Below are 20,232 nucleotides of genomic sequence, written 5' to 3' on the forward strand. Positions count from 1 at the left end.
CAGCTGACAGAGGTGTTCCAGACACCATTGGCCTTTCTTGAGTCAAGGTATCTTTCTATGTATGCCTTAATTTGGACATTTTAATGACCTTAGAACTGTAAACTTGTAACTTAATAAATCCTCTTTATAAAAGCCAGCCCATTTCTGGTATATTGCATTCTGGCAGCATTACCAAACTAAAACAAAGTGGCAATGTGGTAGTTCCAATACTAATCATTTTGGGAGCCCTGAGCTTTCTTGTAAGAAATCTACTTACCTCTTTACAGAGACCACTTAGAGAGACCACGTGGTGAGGAAGAGGCCCTTGAACTATTTGGAGAACCAAAGCCCCACATATATGATCTCAGTTGAACTGTTCCAGCTAAGCTCCAGCCATTGGAGCCATCCTAGCTGATGTGCCAGATATGTGAGTGAAGAAGCTATCTGGGATGTGTTGGACCCAGCAAAAAAGCAGAGATAAAGCCATTTCCACCCTATCCTATTCAAATTCCTGACCCACAGAATCATGAAAAGTAATAAAATGGTTGTAATTTCAATTTTAGGGGCAGTTTGTTACATAGCAATTGGTAAACAAAATCATCTTTGTCATTAAATTAGGATCTGTTTTCATTTAATGTAATTAGTGACATCTTTGGGTTTAAATCTACCACATTAAGGACTTTCTATTTGTCCTACCTATCATATCTTCTTATTATTTTCCTGTCTTGCATTTAGATTTTTTATTACTATATTTTTTCTCTCCTCTTTTAGATTGGAAATTGCATAGTAATTTACTATTCTCCTAATGATTATTCTAGAAATTACAGGATGCATTCTCAACTTAGCAGAGTCTACAATTAATTGCCTCTTTTCACATCCTTTCAGACAATGCATGGATTTTAGAATATTTAATTCAATTTGCCCCTTTCTAACTTATACGCCACTATTATTGCATATTTTTAAACACAAAAGACATTCTTATTGTCTTCTATAGCAAACATTCATTTAGATTTACCCACATATCTGTCATTTTTGTTGACCTTTATCTTTACTCCTTTCTGTATCTCTGACCTTCCTTTCATCTGGGATCATTTTTCTTTTTACCTGAATAATGCCTCTGTGGGTCTGCTGTTGACAAATATTGTTTTGTTTGTTTGAAAGTTTCTTCATTTTACTTTCATTCTTAAAATACGTTTGCTTTCAACTTTTTAAAGTTAACATTTCATCATTTTCTGGCTTAAGCTATTTCTGTTGAAAAGACAGTAGTCATTCTAATTGTTGTTTCTTTGATGTTAATCTGTCTTATTTTCCTTGGCTGCTTTTAACATTTTTTTTTGTCTTGGGATTTTAGCAGTATTTTCATGATGTGTCTACATGGCAATTATATGGATTTCTTTTTATTTACCGTATTTGGTATTCCTTGGCTTCAAATATTGTTTCTGTCCCATTCTCTCTCTGTTTTCCTTCTGGAATTCCAATTATGTGCGTAGGAAACCTTCTTGCTGTATCTTCTATGTGCTTACCCTCTGTTTTGTAGTTTCCACCATTTTTCTTCTTTGAGCTTCATTCTGAATATTTTCTTCTGAACTATCTACTGGTTTACTAATTATGTCTTTATTTGTGTCTAACATATTGTTATACTCATCTATTGAGTTCCTAGTATGAGATAGTGAATTTTTTGGTTCTAAAATTTCCGTTTGGTTCTATGTTCAAGTATCTAATTGTCTGCCAGAATTTTTAATTTTGTGTCTTATTTCTTTGAACATAGTAAGTATTGTTATTTTAAAATATGTGTCTAATAATTTCATTGTCTGAATCCCTTTTGAGTCTGTTTTTTTCCTCTGTTGTTTCTGCTTTTTAAAAATAATTTTTATTTGCAAACAAGCTATACCAGCCAAGCAAAAACTCCCTTTTCCCCCATTCCATCTCTGAAAATTTGCTATTTCTAGATATATCTTACAAGTGACACTGCTTTAGTTTGTAAGCTGCTGGAAAACAATATACCAGAAATAGAACAGCTTATAAAAAGGAGAATTTATTAAGCTGCAAGTTTATAGTTCCAAGGCCATGAAAATGTCTGACCTAAGGCATCCAGGGAAAGATACCTTGATTCAAGAAAGACCTACGAGTCCAGAACACCTCTGTTAGCTGGAAAGTTATACGGTGACATCTGCTAGCTTTCTCTTCTTATTTCATAAGGCTTCCCCAGGGGCATTTTCCTTCTGTATCTCCAAAGGTATCTGGTTATGTTGGTTCAGTTGGTTCTAAAGCTTTTTCTAAAATGGTTCTCTCTTAAAGGGTTCCAGTAAGCAACCCTACCTTGAATGGGTGGAGATGCATTTCCATGGAAACCAACTACTCAAAAGTTACCACCCACAATTGGGTGGGTCACATCTCAATGGAAACAATAAAAAAGATCCCACCCAGCAATAATGAATGAGGATTAAAGAATTTGGCTTTTCTGGGTTACACAACAGATTCAAACCAGCACAGATACCAAACAACATTTGTCCTTACATGCCTTGCTTATTTTCCTTAGGATATTTTCAAGGTTCTTCAAGGACGCAGCATGTCTCAGAATTTAATTCCTTCTTATGGCTGAATAATATTCTATTGTGTATGTGTGCTATATTTGGTTTATCCACTCATTTGATGATGGACACTTGGGTTGTTTGCACCTATTAGCTATTAGGAATAATGTTGCTATGAATGAATATTGGAGTATAAACCACAGACACTGTGGAAAGCAATATGGAGGTTCCTCAAAAAGTCAAATACAGAATTGCCATCTAATCTGGCAATTCCACTCCTAGGTATATACCCAAAGAAAATAAAAACAGGAACTCTGATAGATACTTTTGTGTCAGTGTTCACAGCAGCATTATTCTGCTTTGTTTTTACTTGTTTATTTCTTGTGTGACTGATTATTATTTTGTACGTGTGACTCATTATTTTTTATTGTGTACTAGATTTTTTTTGGAAATTCAGAAATTTTAATGCTGTTTTGAAAAACACCTCTGTACAATGTTACCATTCTCATAATGAAAAAAGGAATTATCTGATATTCAGTGATTTGTTGAAAGCACAGATATTTTTTATTGTTCCCTTGTCTTAGATCTTCCAAAAGCACTGCTTTGAGCTTGTTCAGTTCTTCTGCAAGAAGCTTCAAGTTATAAGGAAGCATATGTTCTTCTTTTGCTTCATTCACTGCCTGAGAGACAATTCTTTGGAGTGTCTGATCAGCTTGATGGAGAATGTTGGTTGATGTTCTAGTTTGCTAGCTGCTGGAATGCAATATACCAGAAATGGAATGGCATTTTAAAATGGGAATTTAATTAGTTGCTAGTTTACAGTTCTAAGGCCAAGAAAATGTCCCAATTAAAATAAGTCTATAGAAACGTCCAATCTAAGGCATCCAGGGAAAGATACCTTGGTTCAAGAAGGCCAATGAAGTTCAGGGGTTCTCTCTCATCTGGAAAGGCCCGTGGCAAACACAGCATCATCTGCCAGCTTTCTCTCCTGGCTTCCCGTTTCATGAAGCTCCCTGGGAGGCATTTTCTTTCTTCATTTCCAAAGGTTGCTGGCTGGTAGACTCTGCTTCTCGTGGCCGTGTCATTCTGCTCTGCTCTCTTTGAATCTCTCACTTTCTCAAAAATGTTTCCTCTTTAATAGGATTCCAATAAACTAATCAAGACCCACCCAAATGGGTGGAGACATGCCTCCACCTAATCCAGCTAAACAGCCACTCTTGATTAAATCACATCTCCAGGGAGATGATCTAATTACAGTTTCAAACATACAGTAGTGAATAGGGATTAAAAAAAACGGCTGCCTTTACAAAATGGGATTAGGATTAAAACATGGCTTTTCTAGGGTACATACATCCTTTCAAACCAGCACAGTTGAATAAATAATTCTGTTTCTTTTTGTTCCATATTGTCCTCAACATATTTTGCTGGATTTTCCAAAGCAGTAAGCAATACATCAGTTACTTCCAGGCTGACTTCAGAAGAACATTCTGGACTCTGGATTGTGAGGCTGTTGTGTTCCCAAGCATTTTTCTCAGGATTGGGCTTTTCTGTCTTTCTTCCCATGAGGTGAATGGTCTCAGCAGGCAGTGCTCTTGATCTCTAGTCATTCCTCTGTAAGCAGGTTTCAACATGACAAGCTAAAAAGAGCTAGCAAAAGCCTAGTGAATATTTCCAAGCCAGTTGGTAGACTTCGTATCTCATGCTTTGATAATAAAAGCTGTCAAACCAAAGGTCTGGAAACTGAAATCTTCATTAAGAGGTGGCAAGACTGGGTCTCAAGCAGGGCAGAAGATATCAGATCTTGATCCTTTAAGCATGTAATAAAATCTTCCCACATGGCTTCAGTCCTGCTGGGAGGATCAGACATCTGACACTGGCTAATGACAGCCATCAAGAAGGCTTCCAGGTACTTCAACAGTTCCTGTTGAAGCAATTTCCATTGGGATGGCTCTAAAGTGCATCATTCTAAAACGATTGCTTTGTATCTATATTTTGATATATTTATGGAGCCAACTCATTCTCTCACTTGTCGCGTAACTATGCCAAACCAGCTCCACTTCAGTCTCCTCTGTCAGGGCTCCGTCTCCCATAGCATGCATTAGTGGGTGCCCAATAGCTGTGTACTAGGTATTATATTTGCAAAATTGTTTGTAGAAATTATTTGAGCCTAGGATATCTTACTCAGAGAGTATTTTAGTTTGCTTTTGCCTGGTGTTTAGAGGCGTCAACTCAAAGGAATTACCGTAATTCAGTTTCATGGCTGAGATGATTTGAAATTGAGTAGTTGCCTCTTTACTTTTGGATGTAGTCATTTGCATTCTCAGTCCAAAGCAAAGGGGCTTCAACAGGGTTTTCTCTCCTTTCTCCTTTGTCATGACCTGAACTCTAATCTCTGTTCCCAGTCCTGCTTATCCTCTTAGTAACCTATGGAATAAGTGAATGAAAGGTTTACCTCCTGGATCTTCAGCATTCCTTAGAACATGGCCTGGTAATTCCTCACAATCATTTCTCCTTTCTAATGTTTTCAAGCAATTTTTAATATTTTATTGAGCTTCTCTTATGTCCTCATTAGGTTAATTTGTCTAAATTATTGCCATACCAGGGATTATTGAAATGTAGATATTATTAAATATAGGTATGTGCTTTTAAGAAATGCATTGAAAAAACTCCTTAAAGAAATAAATTAGACTTTTACTCATAACTCTTAACTTGCTAGCCCAAGTGGCAGACTATTACTTAGAAATGCTATAATCTAGTTCTGGTGTCATATAATTTGAGGGAAGCTACTTATTTTATTGGCAAATATTATTGAACATCCCCTCTCTACGAGATGCTGTTCTAAGAAATTAGAATACAAAAATGAAACATGGTTCTTGACCTCAAGGAGCTTGAAGTCTAGATTCCTTATTGGTAATCTGATTATTTTTAGAATCATCAATTCACGATTACAAAGTTTTCTGTAAATATACATAGCACTATATAACGACAAATACATTAAAAACATATTTTAGTTTCTATCACTTTTCAACCTAAACATGAGGGCATTTAAAAATACATATTTTCTAATGCATTTGTCATCCAATAGGATTCCTCACTGAGTATGTTCCTTCAAAATATTTAGAAAGAATACAAGCTTTATAAAAGATCTTAAATGCCAGGATCCTCTTTTTTCTAAAGAGTTAAGCTCAGCTTTCCTAGCCTTTCTACTCTTGTAAACTCCTGAAAAGAAGCTACTAACCCTGAATCATCATGATCTTTAATAAGAGCTTTTCCTTAAATTGTGGTTCAAAGTTCTTTAAAAGAACCTCTAGAGATACAAGTATCCCTAGACTGTAAACCAAGCATATGACTTATTGGCTAAGAGACCTGAGCTTCGCCACAGAGATTATTTAAATGTCCCTCGCCTTCTTGGGTTGAATCAGTATTAGAGAGCATCAAGAGAGATAACTTAATGGATGAGGATGAAATAGATTCATTATTTGATCTTGTACAAGTTACATAACATTTTCTAGATTTCTTTCCTCATCTATGATGGATTGAGCCCTGGATGATATACCTCTAAAATATCTTCCAGCTCTCAAATTCTGTGATTCTTTCAGAGTGAAGGAGGACTTGTTTGGCCACCAATGTTTAACCTTGATAGGAGTAGGCATAATGAAGGAAAAAAGAGAAATCAAAGTTCAATATATTAAGATGAAGGCCTAATTTATGTTAGTAGCCACCGTGACAGTGGCCAGCAGAGATAACATGGGGATGAAGTTTGAGGATGCTGTGGCTCCCAAGAAGCTACCTTCTTTCAACCTTTCTTTCTTTTCTTTCCATTACTCCCTTCACACTAATTCTTCCTCCTGGAACTTCCTTCAATTAGTCCACATGAGGGGGCAACCATGACTGCTTTGGGGAGAACTGCAGCATTTCTTGCTCTAACTGAAGCACATTGTACAATTAATTGTCTTGTTGCCTCTCACTCTGAATGCAGCCAGGAGGCCGCCCAGGGCAGTGTAATGAAAAACAAATGGCAATAGTAGATGACCATGGACAAATCATATAAACTCAGTGCTCTCATCTGTGTAATGAGGGGACTGAACGTTTCTTGTTTGTTTTTATATATCTTAGGGCTTACAATTATTTTGTGTCTCTGCTATCCCCACGGCTTGACTTGTTTTGCCAGCAGATAACTTTCCTCATACTCAGCTCACTTTATATGCAGGGCCTGGCACATTGTGAAGAAGGAAATTCCTATTTCTACGAGCATCTGCTATACCGCAGCCACTGTGGAGTCTCTTTTATAACCCTTTTCTTTTCATCTACTCAACACCTTTGTGAGATAGGTACTTGAAGATGTGTATATAAAAGTTCAGAGATTTAATCATTGGGATCTAAATGATAGCAGTAAACTCGCGTTCTACCTTAGCCACTGTACCATATATATTGGCAAGTTTTTTTCTAAGTCTCAGTTTCCTTATCTCTAAAACGGGAACACACAATGGTTAGGACAGAGTTACCAGATTTAGCAAAAAACAAAACGAAACAAAACTGGAAGCATATCTCAAATGAGACATTCTCACACCGAAAAATTATCCTACGTTTATTTGAAATTAAGGTGAACTGGGCTTTCAGTATTCTATCTGGCTACTCTATGACTGTGGTTCTGATAATGCATGTAAAGGGCATAGCACACTACTTCGCACTTAGTAAGCGCTCAATAAATGCATACTCATTACATTTCGGATCTAATTCCAAAGTCCGTCTACTTTTACCACAAACACGCTGAGTGCAGTTTCCACGTCAAGTTTCAGTCAGGAGCGGCTAATGCTTTACGGTTCATAAAGTGCCTTCAAAGGCTGCTCAATGGTGGAAGCTCTTGGGGAAACCCGCGGAACCCAGGGCTGCCGTGGGCCGTCGCAGCAAACCCAGCCGAGGCACCGCCCGCGGACCTGCCGGGGTGGCCACCCTCGCCCCGCTCCGCCCTCCCCCAGTCTCGGCCACTCGGAGCCCACGACGCGCCTCCGCCGCTCTCCTATAGGTCCTTCCCGAACGGGCGAGGCCTTTTCATTTTCCCGCCTTCCCAGCCCCTCCTCCGCCGAAACCCGCACTAACCCACAGCGTCTCCGCCCGGCCTTCCGGGCCAGCCCCGCCCTTCCGGACACCGCACCCCTCACCCGCCGTTCTGGGCAGCCCGCCGGGTTCGGAGTCGGCCCCTCGGATTGGAGGTGGGCGGGGACGGGGAGGAGCGGGCCGAGACCCTCTTCGAGGGGTCGCCGGAGGCGGGGACGGCAGGGAGGGGCGGGGCTAATCTCCCTGGCGCCGCGTTGCCATGGCAGTGGGGGGAGGGTTTAGGGAAGGGAGGAAGAGAGCGGGAGGGGGATGTGGTGCTGCCGGGGCCGCCACCGCAGCTGCCGCTGCCTGCTCGTTGCCGCTTCTTCCCGGAGGCGGCTGCTGGAAGCCGCAAGGAGCAGCTGCGGGGCTCTGCCATATTGTGTCTTCCCCTGCCTGTCCTTCGCCTCCTCCTTGCGGCGGCCAAGCTGACGGTGAGTTCCGGTGGAGCGGCGCCTTCCCGGGTCGGCGCTACCCGGCGACCGCGCTCTCCTTCCCGGCCCGGGGCCGCTCCCGGGAGCCGAGGCAGCGCGTGCGATCGGCACCGGGCGTGGGGCGCGGAGGCGGCTGTCCCGTGACGTGTCCGGACATTTTTGTTCTGTGAGGAATTGGCGCTGGTGCGGGGGTCTCACTCCTTGTGGCTGGGGTCGTGTAGGGGCTCCTGGCCGGTCTCGAGCTGAGGGGAGTTAGGAGTTTTTCTTGAAAGGTATTGCACGCCCGGCAGGGGCTGTCGTGTGGCGGAAACCGCCGCCAGAGGTGCCGGCTCTCAAGGAAGGACTTGAGTGGGCTCGGGGACGTCCCTAAGCCCCTCGGGAATCCCTGCACCGCCCCTTCCCCCGACTTGAAGTGGAGTGAGACGTGCAGGGCGTGGGGTGTTCGCTCAACCCCTGGCGGGACTCTCGGCCCGGCGCTGCCGGATTGAACTTCGGACCGACGGGCTGCCGGGGTGAGGAGGGCGGGTCCCGGATGTGGGGGTGGCCGGCCCCGGCACCCTCTTGCCCCTCCTCCGGCAGGCGCCCCAGGGCCTCCGAGGGTGGCTGTCATGTGGTTTGGGAGTTAGTATTTCAGCGCTGCCATATGGACACTTCCTGTTTGCCGCCTCCTTTGGGGCTGTGGCTACCGCTGCCCTACAGTCCGCTCTTTGGGCAGGATGCGAGGTCTGCGGTGGGAGCCAGGTAGAAGGAGATCGTGAGGGCGTATGGGCGGCCCTTCACCCTTCTGAGTCCCAGCAGCGTGCCTAGAATCCACGAGGACAGTGGGAGTCAGGGGCAAAGCGGCCCGTGTGCTGTAATGCTCTCTCCCCGCTCTTCACTCCACCCCTCTCCCGGTTTGCTAAACGTCTGTGTTTCCACCGCAGCGCTTCCGAGTTGGGGTATCTAATTCACCCGGCAGCCACACTCTTCGGGTCTTGATAACTGATTTCTGCCTTAACATCTCTTTAAAACAGCCCCTATACTTGGTTTCCTCTGTACAGGAAGAAGTCTTAGCGTGCAAAAAAACAAAACAAAAAGAACAAAAAAATATTTAGACTTTCTTTTACCCCAAATCCGAGGTGAGGGGAGGAGGGCGGTTGTTTCCAGATTGATTTATGCTGTTTCTCCTGTCTTTTGATTGTGACAGCCACGTGGCCAGTTGAGAACACTGTAGTGTTCTAGTGGCTCTCCGGTCTGAGGTTTCACTGATAGCCATGGGCTTTTTGTAACCCTGTTGTAGCTTTACATTCGCATTTACTTTGTTGCTTTCCGAGATGAGGAAGTAGAAAAAGTTGAACCGTTTACATGTATATCCCTGCTCCATCCGAATTTTAGGACCTATCTTTGTCTACTTGCAGTCTTATAAAGGTTTATATTGACATTTTTACTTTTTCTGCTCTTTTGATTATTTATCTTTAAAATCTCAGCAGTATTAGGTACCACCTGGGAGTGATGGGAAATAGAATAATACATTATGGGCTTTACCAACTCTGGAAAAAATAATTTGACATTCAAAAATATCAATGACTGGTTCAAATGTAATCAGAAATCACATTCTCGAGGTTTCCTTGCCTTATAACACTCAGTTTTTTCTTTTTACATAAAAATTGTGACCTGAGAGAAATAAATGTATACCAGTGAAAATACTATTGTGGGATGAAATAAATACTCATTTGATTTGTGTATGTGTTCTTTCTTAAACGTTTTTTGAAAGTGTTAACAGTTAATACGAACGTTAACACGAGCAGATTTTGTTTTAAGGGAATGAGTTAAATTTGGGGGTATATAAAAGTCAGGGGTCAAAGAGTTGAAGATAAAGGAGTTTGGAGAACTTGGGCATTTAAGTACAATACTTGATTACTAATGCATCCGGTTTCATTTTGTGAATGCTTTGGTGTATTCCAGTTATTTCTGTAACATGTTTTTATTTGTATCAGTTTTACCTGAACAATGTTAAAACACAGGAAACATTTAGAATGTGTAAAAGAATTGTGTAGAGAATTTAAGATAGCAGCACCATTTATTAGAATTTAAAAATTACACCATAACGATTGTGCTCAATTAGTGAAGTTAATAGATAATATATTGGAGTAAAAGATAATACAATTGAGAAATGAGTATATGCGCTACCCACTGGAAGCAATGCTTAATTGAGAAAGAAAAGTGTAAATGAGGTATTGAGATACTTATATAAAGCAGGGAACACTGAACATGCTAGAAGATTAAATTATTAGTTAAGGGATTTGACAATCAAAATGAAACTTTAAAAAGTGCTGCTCATACAAAACCTAATCTGGTTCTTATGGCAATTTATTGCTTAGCGCCTCTTTGTGTGTGTGTGTGTGTGTGTATTGTCTTTTTTTGTTGCTTTTTGATTAATGCCATTTTAGAACTGGGTTTTGCATAAATAACAAATACACAAAGGTCCTCAAAAATAGTTTTAAGGGCCCAGTGTTTTACTGATTTCTTAGGGAATAAGAAGGGTCTAAGATTTAGTCCCTATTCTTTGACTGCAGAGATAATATTAACACACATGGAAAAAAAAGAATTTACAGTGTAAGAAGATATGATTAGGTGTTAGATTATATGAAGCAGGAAGGTGCTGTAAGAGGTAAGAGAAAAGGGAGCCCTTAGAGTAGATGGCAAGGCTTTTTGGTTAAAGTAAGGCTCTTGCTTTCTAAAGTTTTCATGCTACTCCCATTAGATTAATCTTCCTGAAAATTCTACCACTCTTATGACCAAAATCATTCATATCGATCATGAATACCAAATTTCTTCTCCAGACTTTTCAAACTTTGGCCTCAGCCTTCTGACCTCTCATCTTCACTATAATATAATACTGTGTTAAAATAGCAAATAATGAGTAGTTCTTATAGTCAAGTTTTTTTTTTTTTTTACCTTTATTGTATTGTAAGTGCCCCTGCACACCTGACTGAAATCTTGATTGCCCTGAGAAGCCTTGAAATTTTAGAGCTGCCTTCATCTCTCAACTGAGCGTTTTCCCCTTTTCTAACAGCATATAACTCTTTGGGGGCTGTAGCATTCTATGCTGCCTTGTTTTCTTTTCTTTCTTTTTTTTTTTTTTTTTACTTTTTTTTATTATTGTGAAATAACAAATTTCCAAGTACATTTTAACAAGTTGTTATAGAACAGATTTTAAAGTGTGGTATGGGTTACAGTTCCACAATTTTTCATTTTTTCTTTTAGCTACTCCAAGATGCTGGAGACCAACAGAAATGTCAATATAATGATTTGGTGGTCATACTCATTTGTTAAATCCTGTCTTCTCTGTTAAACTACTCCTCTTTAAATAACATGTATTTAAAGCAATAAATTTCAAAGTACATCACAACAATTAGTTGTAGAACAGATTTCAGAGTTTGTTAGGGGTTACAGTTCCACAATTTTAAGTTTTTATTTCTACTTGATGTAAGATATTGGAGGCTGTTCTAGTTTGCTAGCTGCTGAAATGCAACACACCAGAGACAGATTGGCTTTTAATAAAAGGGGATTTATTTCATTAGTTCTTCAGAGAAATGGCAGCTAACTTTCAACTGAGATTATTTCTTACGTGGGAAGACACAGGGTGATCTCTGCTGGCTTCTCTCCAGGCCACTGGGTTCCAACAGCTTTCCCTGGGGTGATTTCTTCCTGCATCTCCAAAGGCCTAGGCTGAGCTGCAAGTGCAGAGATGAGGTATGCTGAGCTGCTTGGGCTGTATTGCACTCTCTCATTTAAGCACCAACCAATTAAATCAAACATCATTCATTGCAGCAGGCACGCCTCCTAGCCGACTGCAGATGTAGTCAGCAACAGATGAGGTTCACATGCCATTGGCTCATGTCCACAGCAATAGAACTAGGCACCTTCACCTAACCAAGTTGACACCTGAATCTAACTACCACAAAGGCTAAAAGAAATATCAGTGTAATGATTCAGCACTCATACTCATTTGTTAAACCTGACCTTCCCAGTATAACTCCATTATCACCTTTGATCTTTCTCCCACTCCTTAGGAGTATTTGGGCTATTCCCATTCCAACTTTTTCATGTTGGAAGGGGTTGTTGATAATATGGGATGGAGGGATAGAACTAGTTGATGTTCTGGAAAGGCTGGCTCCTCTGCATTTCAGAACTTACGTGGTCCAGGGACCCATCTGGAAATTGTAGGTTTTGGAAAGTTACCCTAGTACATGATACCTTTGTAGAATCTTATATAATGCCCTAGGTATTCTTTAGGATTAGCAGGAATGGTTTTGTTTGGGGTTTGGCAAGTTATGATAGGTAGCTATGTCTAACTGAGGTGTGCATAAAAGTGGCCTCCAGTGTAGCCTCTCAACTCTAGGCCCTGTTTTCATTTAATAAATGTATTTTTTTTAGTATAATCTTATGTCAAGACACACTTCCATATTTCTCACTAGTTATCTTTTTAGGTTTATTATCCCAACTAGATTATAAGGTCTCTGACCACCTAAAGAAATTTTATTTTCTCCTACATATGTGACATGTGTTAGTTACTATTTGATTATTTTTGACTAAAGAAAAGGCATACTTCTGGTATGATATGGAGAGATGGATATCATTCTTGACAAGGAAGGAGAACCATACCATAGAATAACTCATTGTAGATGAACTTGGAAGCATTGCTTCTGAATTTATATATGGCTTAGTACAAAAGGAAGATGGCATTTGAACTGGGGAATGATATGATAAAATCCTTACTTGTGGAAGATTTATTTGATCGCACTGTTTTCTGATTATGAGCTGTGGGAATGGAGAGGAATGCTAAGGAGAGGGGTCTATTGGAGAAAAAATGAATAACTGAGAGAGGGAAGTTTAGGAGGGTAACATTAAGAAAGATGAGTTAATTAGTTGAGTGTAAGGTGAGTTGGGAGATATCAAGGTAAATATGACCTGAAGTGACTGAAGATGTCGGTGAGGTAGAGGTGACACTTTTGTGAATTTTTGTCATAGAAGTATTAGCTGAAGTTTTTTTTTTCTTTTTAAAAAATCTTTCTATTGAGAAATCTTCACACACACACACACAGTCCATCCATGGTATACAATCAGTGGCTCACAATTTCATCACATAGATGTACACTCATCACCATGCTCGTTTTTTGAACATTTGCTTCGCTCCAGAAAAAGAAAAACGAAAGAACTCATACATCCCACATCCCTCACTCCTCCCTCTCATTGACCACTAGTATTTCAATCTACCTAATTTTTACCCTTTACCCCACCTTATTTAATTTTTATCCTTATTTCTTTAGTCATCTGTTGCTGCATTCTTTTTTTTATTAATTTTTTTTTAAATACTAAAAAACACCAAATGCAAGCATTCATAACTTTCGATCATTCCGTTCTACATATATAATCAGTAATTCACGGTATCATCACATACTTGCATATTCATCATCATGATAATTTCTTGGAACATTTGCATCTATTCAGAAAAAGAAATAAAAAGAAAACAGAAAAAAATTCGTGCATACCATACCCCCACCCCCACCCCCACCGATCTAGCATTTCACTCTAAATTTATTTTAACATTTATTCCCCTTATTATTCATCTTTATTCCATATGTTTTACTCATCTGTTGATAAGGTAGATAAAAGGAGCATCAGACACAAGGTTTTCACAATCACACAGTCACATTGCAAAAGCTGTATCATTATACAATCATCTTCAAGAAACATGGCTACTGGAACACAGCTCTACATTTTTCAGGCAGTTCCCTCCAGCCTCTCCACTACATCTTGATTAACAAGTTGATATGTATTTAATGCGTAAAAATAACCTCCAGGATAACCTCTTGACTCTGTTTGGAATCTCTTAGCCATTGACACTTTATTTTGTCTCATTTCACTCCTCCCCCTTTTGGTCGAAAAGTTTTTCTCAATCTCCTGATGCTGAGTCTCAGCTCATTCTAGGATTTCTGTCCCATGTTGCCAGGAAGGTCCACACCCCTGGGAGTCATGTCACATGACTTGTTCTGTTGGCTGGAGTTTGCTTGTTCTGTTGGCTGGAGAGAGCCCACATCTGAGCAACAAAAGAGGTTCTCTTGGGGGTGACTCTTAGGCCTAATTTTAAGTAGGCCTGACCTATCCTTTATGGGGTTAAGTTTCATATGAACAACCTCAAGATTGGGGCTCAACCTATAGCTTTGATTGTCCACACTGCCTGTGAGAATATCAAGAATTCAACTTGGGGAAGTTGAATTTTCCCCCTTTCTCACCATCCCCCAAGGGAATTTTGCAAATACTTTTTTATTCACTGTTCAGATCACTCTGGGATTTATTGGGGCATCACTCTGGACAAACCAACAAAACTTCATGTCCTACTCAAGGTTCCATGTACTTATGATTTTCAATTATACCTGAAGTTTTAAAGACCAAGGATAACACTTTGGGAAACTAAGATTCAAGTAGCTTTTGCTTTGGTCATATGTGACTTCATAATTAACACTATGGACTTGTATAATGCCTATGGTATTGTTTTAATAACTTGTTTCCACTACTATCTCTGCTTACTATCACATTCAAAGGGATTAAAAGAATGTTTATCGTCATTTGCTTCATATTTGGGGTTTTAATTAAAATATTTCTTATTTCTCCTAATCTAATTTTTTTTTACCTAAATAAACTTTTTAATTTTAGAATAGTTTTATATTGACAGAAAAGTTGCAAGATAGTGCAGAGTCTCCCCTGTTATTAATTTTTTACATTACTATTTATCACAACCAAGGAAATAAAATAGTTACATTACTATTACCTAACCTTTATTCAGTTTTCACTGTTTTTTTCCTTTATGTCCTTTTTCTGATCCAGAATCCTAGTTTCTCAGACTTGCCATGTTTCTGATGACCATGACAGTTTTGGTTTTTTTTTTGTGGGGTGCATGGTCCAGGAATTGAACCCGGGTCTCCCACATGAAAAATGGGCATTCTAACCACTGAACTACTTGTGCACCTGACCATGACAGGTTTTAGGGGAATTTTGTGGGAATTTTGTAGAATGCCCTTAACTGGGATATGCCTGGTGTTTTTGTCATGATTATATTGAGGTCATAAGTTTTAGGGAGGAAGAGGACAGAGGTGAAGTGCCATTCTAATCCCATCCTATCAAAGGTACATGCTACTAATATGATTTATCACTGATGATGTTAACCTTGATCACCTGACTGAGGTCATGTTTGCTAGGCTTCTCCATTATAGTTATTCCCTCCCCCCTCCCCCCACCCTGCCCAACCCCATCATCTCTACCCACCACTGCCCCCTACCACCACTTCCATAGTCTGCTTGGGAGCAAGCCATTAAGCACTGCCTATGCTCAAAGCCTTAACCTGATTTTTATTCATGTATTCTTTTTTTTTTTGTTTTTTTTATTGTATAATATAACATATATACAAAGCAAAGAAAGAAAAAAGCAATAGTTTTCAAAGTATTCTTCAACAAGTAGTTCACAGGACAGAACCCAGTCATGGGCTACCGTACCATCGTCTCAGATTTTTCCTTCTAGCTGCTCCAGAACATTAGAGACTAGAAGGAATAAATACTTTTTTATCATCACAATCGACTTCTTTTTTGTGAAAAATAACATATATACAAAAAAGCAGTAAATTTCAAAGCATAGCACAACAGTTAGTTTTAGAACAGATTTCAGAGATCGGTATGGATTATAATTCCACAATTTTAGGTTTTTACTTCTAGCTGCTCTAAGATACTGTAAATGAAAAGAAATCTCAATATGATTCAGCAGTGATACTTAACTCATATGTTAAACCCTACCTTCTCTATATAACTCCATCATCACCTTTGGTCTTTTTCCCACTCTTTGGGGTTATTTGGACTATGCTCATTCTAACTTTTTCATGTTGGAAGGGCTGTCAGTAATTCAGGGTAGGGAGGTGGAATTAGCTGATGTTCTGGAGACTCTGTGCCCTCTAGTTTTCAGGACTTATGTGGTCCAGGGACCCATATGAAGGTTGTAGGTTTCTGGAAAGTTACCCTAGTGCATGGAACCTTTGTCAACTCTTATATATTTCCCTAGGTGTTCTTTAGGATTGACTGGAATGATTTTGGTTGGGGTTTGGCAAGTTATGTAGCAATGTCTAACTGAACTTTGCCTAAGAGCAACCTCCAGAGTAGCCTCTCAACTCTATTTGAACTCTCAGCCACTGATAACCTTACTTGTTATACTTTCTTTCCCCCTTTTGGTCAGGATGGCATTGTTGATCCCATGGTGCTAGGGCCAGACTCATACCTGGGAGTCATCTCCCATGCGGCCAGGGAGATTAGCACCCCTGGATATCATATTCATGTATTTTTTATATCTCTTGACCTGATTTTCTTTTCTTTAAATCAACATCCAAACTTCACCAGATTTATTGACCACCTACTATATTTAGGTGTAAAAATACAGTGATAGGCAAGAGACATTATTCCTACTCTTTTGGAACCTGCCTGATTTAAATGCAAGGCAGTACTATTCCCTCACCTACATAGATCTTGATTTCATTGATAGTTATAAACATAAAATTACTCTAAGGCTTAAAAGGCTAAATAAAACTGTTTACTTAAGTTGCCATCTAGAAGATGTGCTTTTATCATAAAGGCTAAGTATGTACATTAAAAATAACTCCTTTTACTATCAATACAGATAATGGACAATTACTTTGATTTCTTCCTAAATATTACTGTTAAATAACCAGTGTAATTTTGTAAGTCTTATTTGTCTTACCTTATAAAGTTTGCAGGTGATATAAGAAAATTCTTGATAAAAGTAGGAGTGAACCTCAGAAAATAAAGGCTTTATGAATAGTCTTTGCATTGGTATTTGGTGTTTCTGCTATTCAGGAGCTTTTTTTTTTCCCTGAAAAGTGGTTTGAAGGCATATGGAGAAAATACATTGGGGAAAGAACAGAGACCCTGGTCTCTTTTTATGAAAAGTTGTGGTTGTTTATTTAGGGGGAAAGAAAAAAAATGAAAAATATATTGATAAAAGTTTTGAACGTGGTGGTAAACTTTTTCTGGAGGGAGATCACTTTATACTTAGAAGAATTATGACATTCTAACGTTGGGAATGTTATAGGAAATGTTATTAAACCAATACCAATTTTATCAGAGAAGAAAATTCAATCAGCCAAAGATTTATTGACTGTGGATTCCAGTTACTTTTTTTGTAGTTAATGGGGTAACTACAAAGCACTCTTACTTTGAACTGCTAATGAAAAATTTTCTAAAATATATTAATATACTTTATATTGTATATCCCATTGAACAAATTAAATTAGAATTTTGCATTGAGATTGGGTTATGTAGTTTTTAGTTTTATATATAGCTTTGGAGGTGAGGAAATTGATAAATTTATGTCCTTCTGCTTTGTTTCTTTGTCCTAAAAGAGGAAATACTGAAAAAAAGGGAAGAGATTTCTTATAAATTAAGATTTTACTGTTCATTTTGCCTGTACTATGCCTTGTCCAGATCATCCCTCCTTAAAAGCTCAGCTCATACATGTGAGGTATAGGTTCTTTTTTTTTTTCTTTCTATTATTGTTTTAATTCTTATTGTGTTGTCTTTTTATTTCTTTTTCTAAATCGATGCAAATGTACTAAGGAATGATGAATATGCAACTATGTGATGTTATTAAGAATTACTGATTGTACATGTAGAATGGAATGATTTCTAATTGTTTTGTTAATTCTTTTTTTAATAAAAAAAAAAGATTAAGAAGCGTTGGAAAAAAAAAAAAAAAAGCTCAGCTCAAATGCTACCCCCTGTGCTGTTTGAAAAACACTTATTAGTAATCATAGCAATCATTTCTACCCTTCATTAAGTGCCCACTAAGTACTGGCACTGTATCATACATGTTAGACACGTGAGTGCATAATTTAATTCTTAATAACTGCCCTTAAAGGAGTGTTCCATTCTCATAGATAAAGAAACAGATTCTGGGAAGTTGAGTAAATGCTGTGTTGGCAACTAGAGCCCAAGTCCGTCAGACTTTAAAACTCCATGTTTTTTGTACCATGACTTGGAATCGTCTTCTTTTTTTTTTATACAATTTTATTGAAATATAGTCACATACCATACACACCATCTGAAGTATACAATCACTGGCTCACGGTGTCATCACGTAGTTGTGCATACAACCCCATGATTAATTTTGGAATATTTTCATTACTCCAGAAAGAAAATAAAAATAAAAAATAAAACCCAAATCCTCCCATACGCCTTATCCCACCCCCACCACCCACCCATTGACCGGTAGTACTGGTGTGGTAAAATTGTTAACTGTTAATGAAAGAACATTATAATATTACTGTTAACCATAGTCCATAGTTTGCAATAGGTACATTTTCCCCCATGTATCCATCTATTATTTATTCTTTTTAACATTTGTTCCTCATATTATTTATTTTTAATCCATATGTTTTGCTCATCTGGTCATACCATAGATAAAAGGAGCATCAGACACAAGGTTTTCACAATCACACAGTCACATTGAGAAAGGTATTATCATTATAAATCATCTTCAAGAAACATGGTTATTGGAACACAGGTCTACAGTTTCAGGACTTCCCTCTGGCCTCTCTAATACACCTTAGGCCAGAAAGGGGATATCTGTATAATGTACAAGAATAACTTCCAGGATAATCTCTTGACTCTGTTTAAAATCTTTCAGCCACTGGTACTTTATTTTGTCTCATTTCTCTCTTCCCCCTTTCAGTTGAGAAGGTTGTCTCACTCCCTTGATGCTGAGTCCCAGCTCATTCTAGGATTTCTATCCCACATTGCCAGGGACGTATACACCCCTGGCAGTCATGTCCCACGTAGACAGGGGGAGGGGGTGTGGGCTGAGAGAGATAGGCCACATCTGAGAAACTCCTAACTTACCCCTATACAAAATTTAACCAAAATGAATCAAAGACGTAAATATAAGAGCCAGTACCATACAACTCCTAGAAGATATTATAGGAAAACATCTTTAAGACTTAGTAATAGGGAGATAACTTCTTAAATTTTACACCCAAAGCACAAGCAACAAAGGAAAAAATATATAAATGGGAACTCCTTAAAATCAAATGCTTCTGTGCCTCAGGACTTTGTCAAAAAGGTGACAAGGCACCCAACTCAATGGATGAAAATACGTGGAAACCACATATTGGATAAAATTTGATATCCTGAATACATAAAGAAATCATACAACTCAAGAGCAAAAGAACAAACAATCCAGTTATAAAATGGGCAAAAGATATGAAGAGACGTTTTTCCAAAGAGCAAATAAAAAGCACGTGAAGAGATGTCCATCTTCATTAGCTAAAAGGGAAATGCAAATGAGACCATAATGAGATACCGCCTCATAGCCATAAGAATGGCTGCTATTGAACAGGAAGCTACAAATGTTGGAGGTGGGAATATATAATGGTACAGTTTGACAGTTCCTCAGAAAACTAAATATTGAGTTGTGCTACAACCTAGCAATACCACTACTTGGTATATATCCAGAAGATCTGAAAGCAGTAATACATTTGCATACCAATGTTCATAGCAGCATTATTCACAATTGCCAAAAGATGGAAATAACTCAGGTACCCGTCAACAGACAAACGGTTAAACAAAATGTAGTATATATATATGATGGAATATTATGCAGCAGTAAGGCAAAATGAATTACGGAGGCATATGACAATATGGTTAAACCTCATAATGCTGAGTGAAATAAGCCAGACCCAAAAGGATACATACTGTATGATTTCACTATTACAACCCTGGTAAAGGTAAATTCAGAGGCTAATAATGTGGAATATAGGAGACTTAGAGATACACAGAAGCTAGAGATGGATGAACAGTTACTTAATGAGGTCGAAAAAACTTAAATGTGAGGGAATGAATAGAAGTGATGATAGTTAAATAAAGTCTGTACCATTATTCATCCAAAAAAAGAGAAGAGATGGTAGTTCATTAGTGTGGTTATAAGTAATATAAGGAATATGCCATATTGAAGGGGAATATAACTGAAAGGGATTTACAGAATCATGTATCCTACCAATTAATTCTACAAATATAAATAAGTTCCTGCGTGAACTATTTCAAAGGTGTGAATTTTGTACAGAGTCAATAATAAAGGGGTATAGTAGGAAAACTACT

At 38.7% G+C, this 20,232-nt stretch overlaps 1 protein-coding gene and 1 pseudogene across 2 annotated transcripts in view; one reads left to right on the top strand and one right to left on the bottom strand.

Annotated features, from left to right (window-relative positions):
* Positions 1-2,972: 2,972 nt before the first annotated feature.
* LOC143661108 (L-seryl-tRNA(Sec) kinase-like) lies at positions 2,973-4,600 on the bottom strand (annotated as a pseudogene).
* A 3,030-nt stretch (positions 4,601-7,630) lies between these two features.
* FOXN2 (forkhead box N2) overlaps positions 7,631-20,232 on the top strand; it is a 100,353-nt gene continuing 87,751 nt past the window's right edge. Inside the window, exon 1 of one of the 2 annotated variants that reach the window (XM_077134169.1) lies at positions 7,631-7,723. The gene's annotated coding sequence lies outside the window, so the exon portion shown is untranslated. Of the gene's footprint in view, positions 7,724-7,858; positions 8,042-20,232 lie in introns of those variants that run through there. The other variant, XM_077134168.1, reaches the window with a different exon arrangement.

Source organism: Tamandua tetradactyla, chromosome 17 (genome assembly GCF_023851605.1).
Source record: "Tamandua tetradactyla isolate mTamTet1 chromosome 17, mTamTet1.pri, whole genome shotgun sequence".
NCBI lineage: Eukaryota > Metazoa > Chordata > Mammalia > Pilosa > Myrmecophagidae > Tamandua > Tamandua tetradactyla.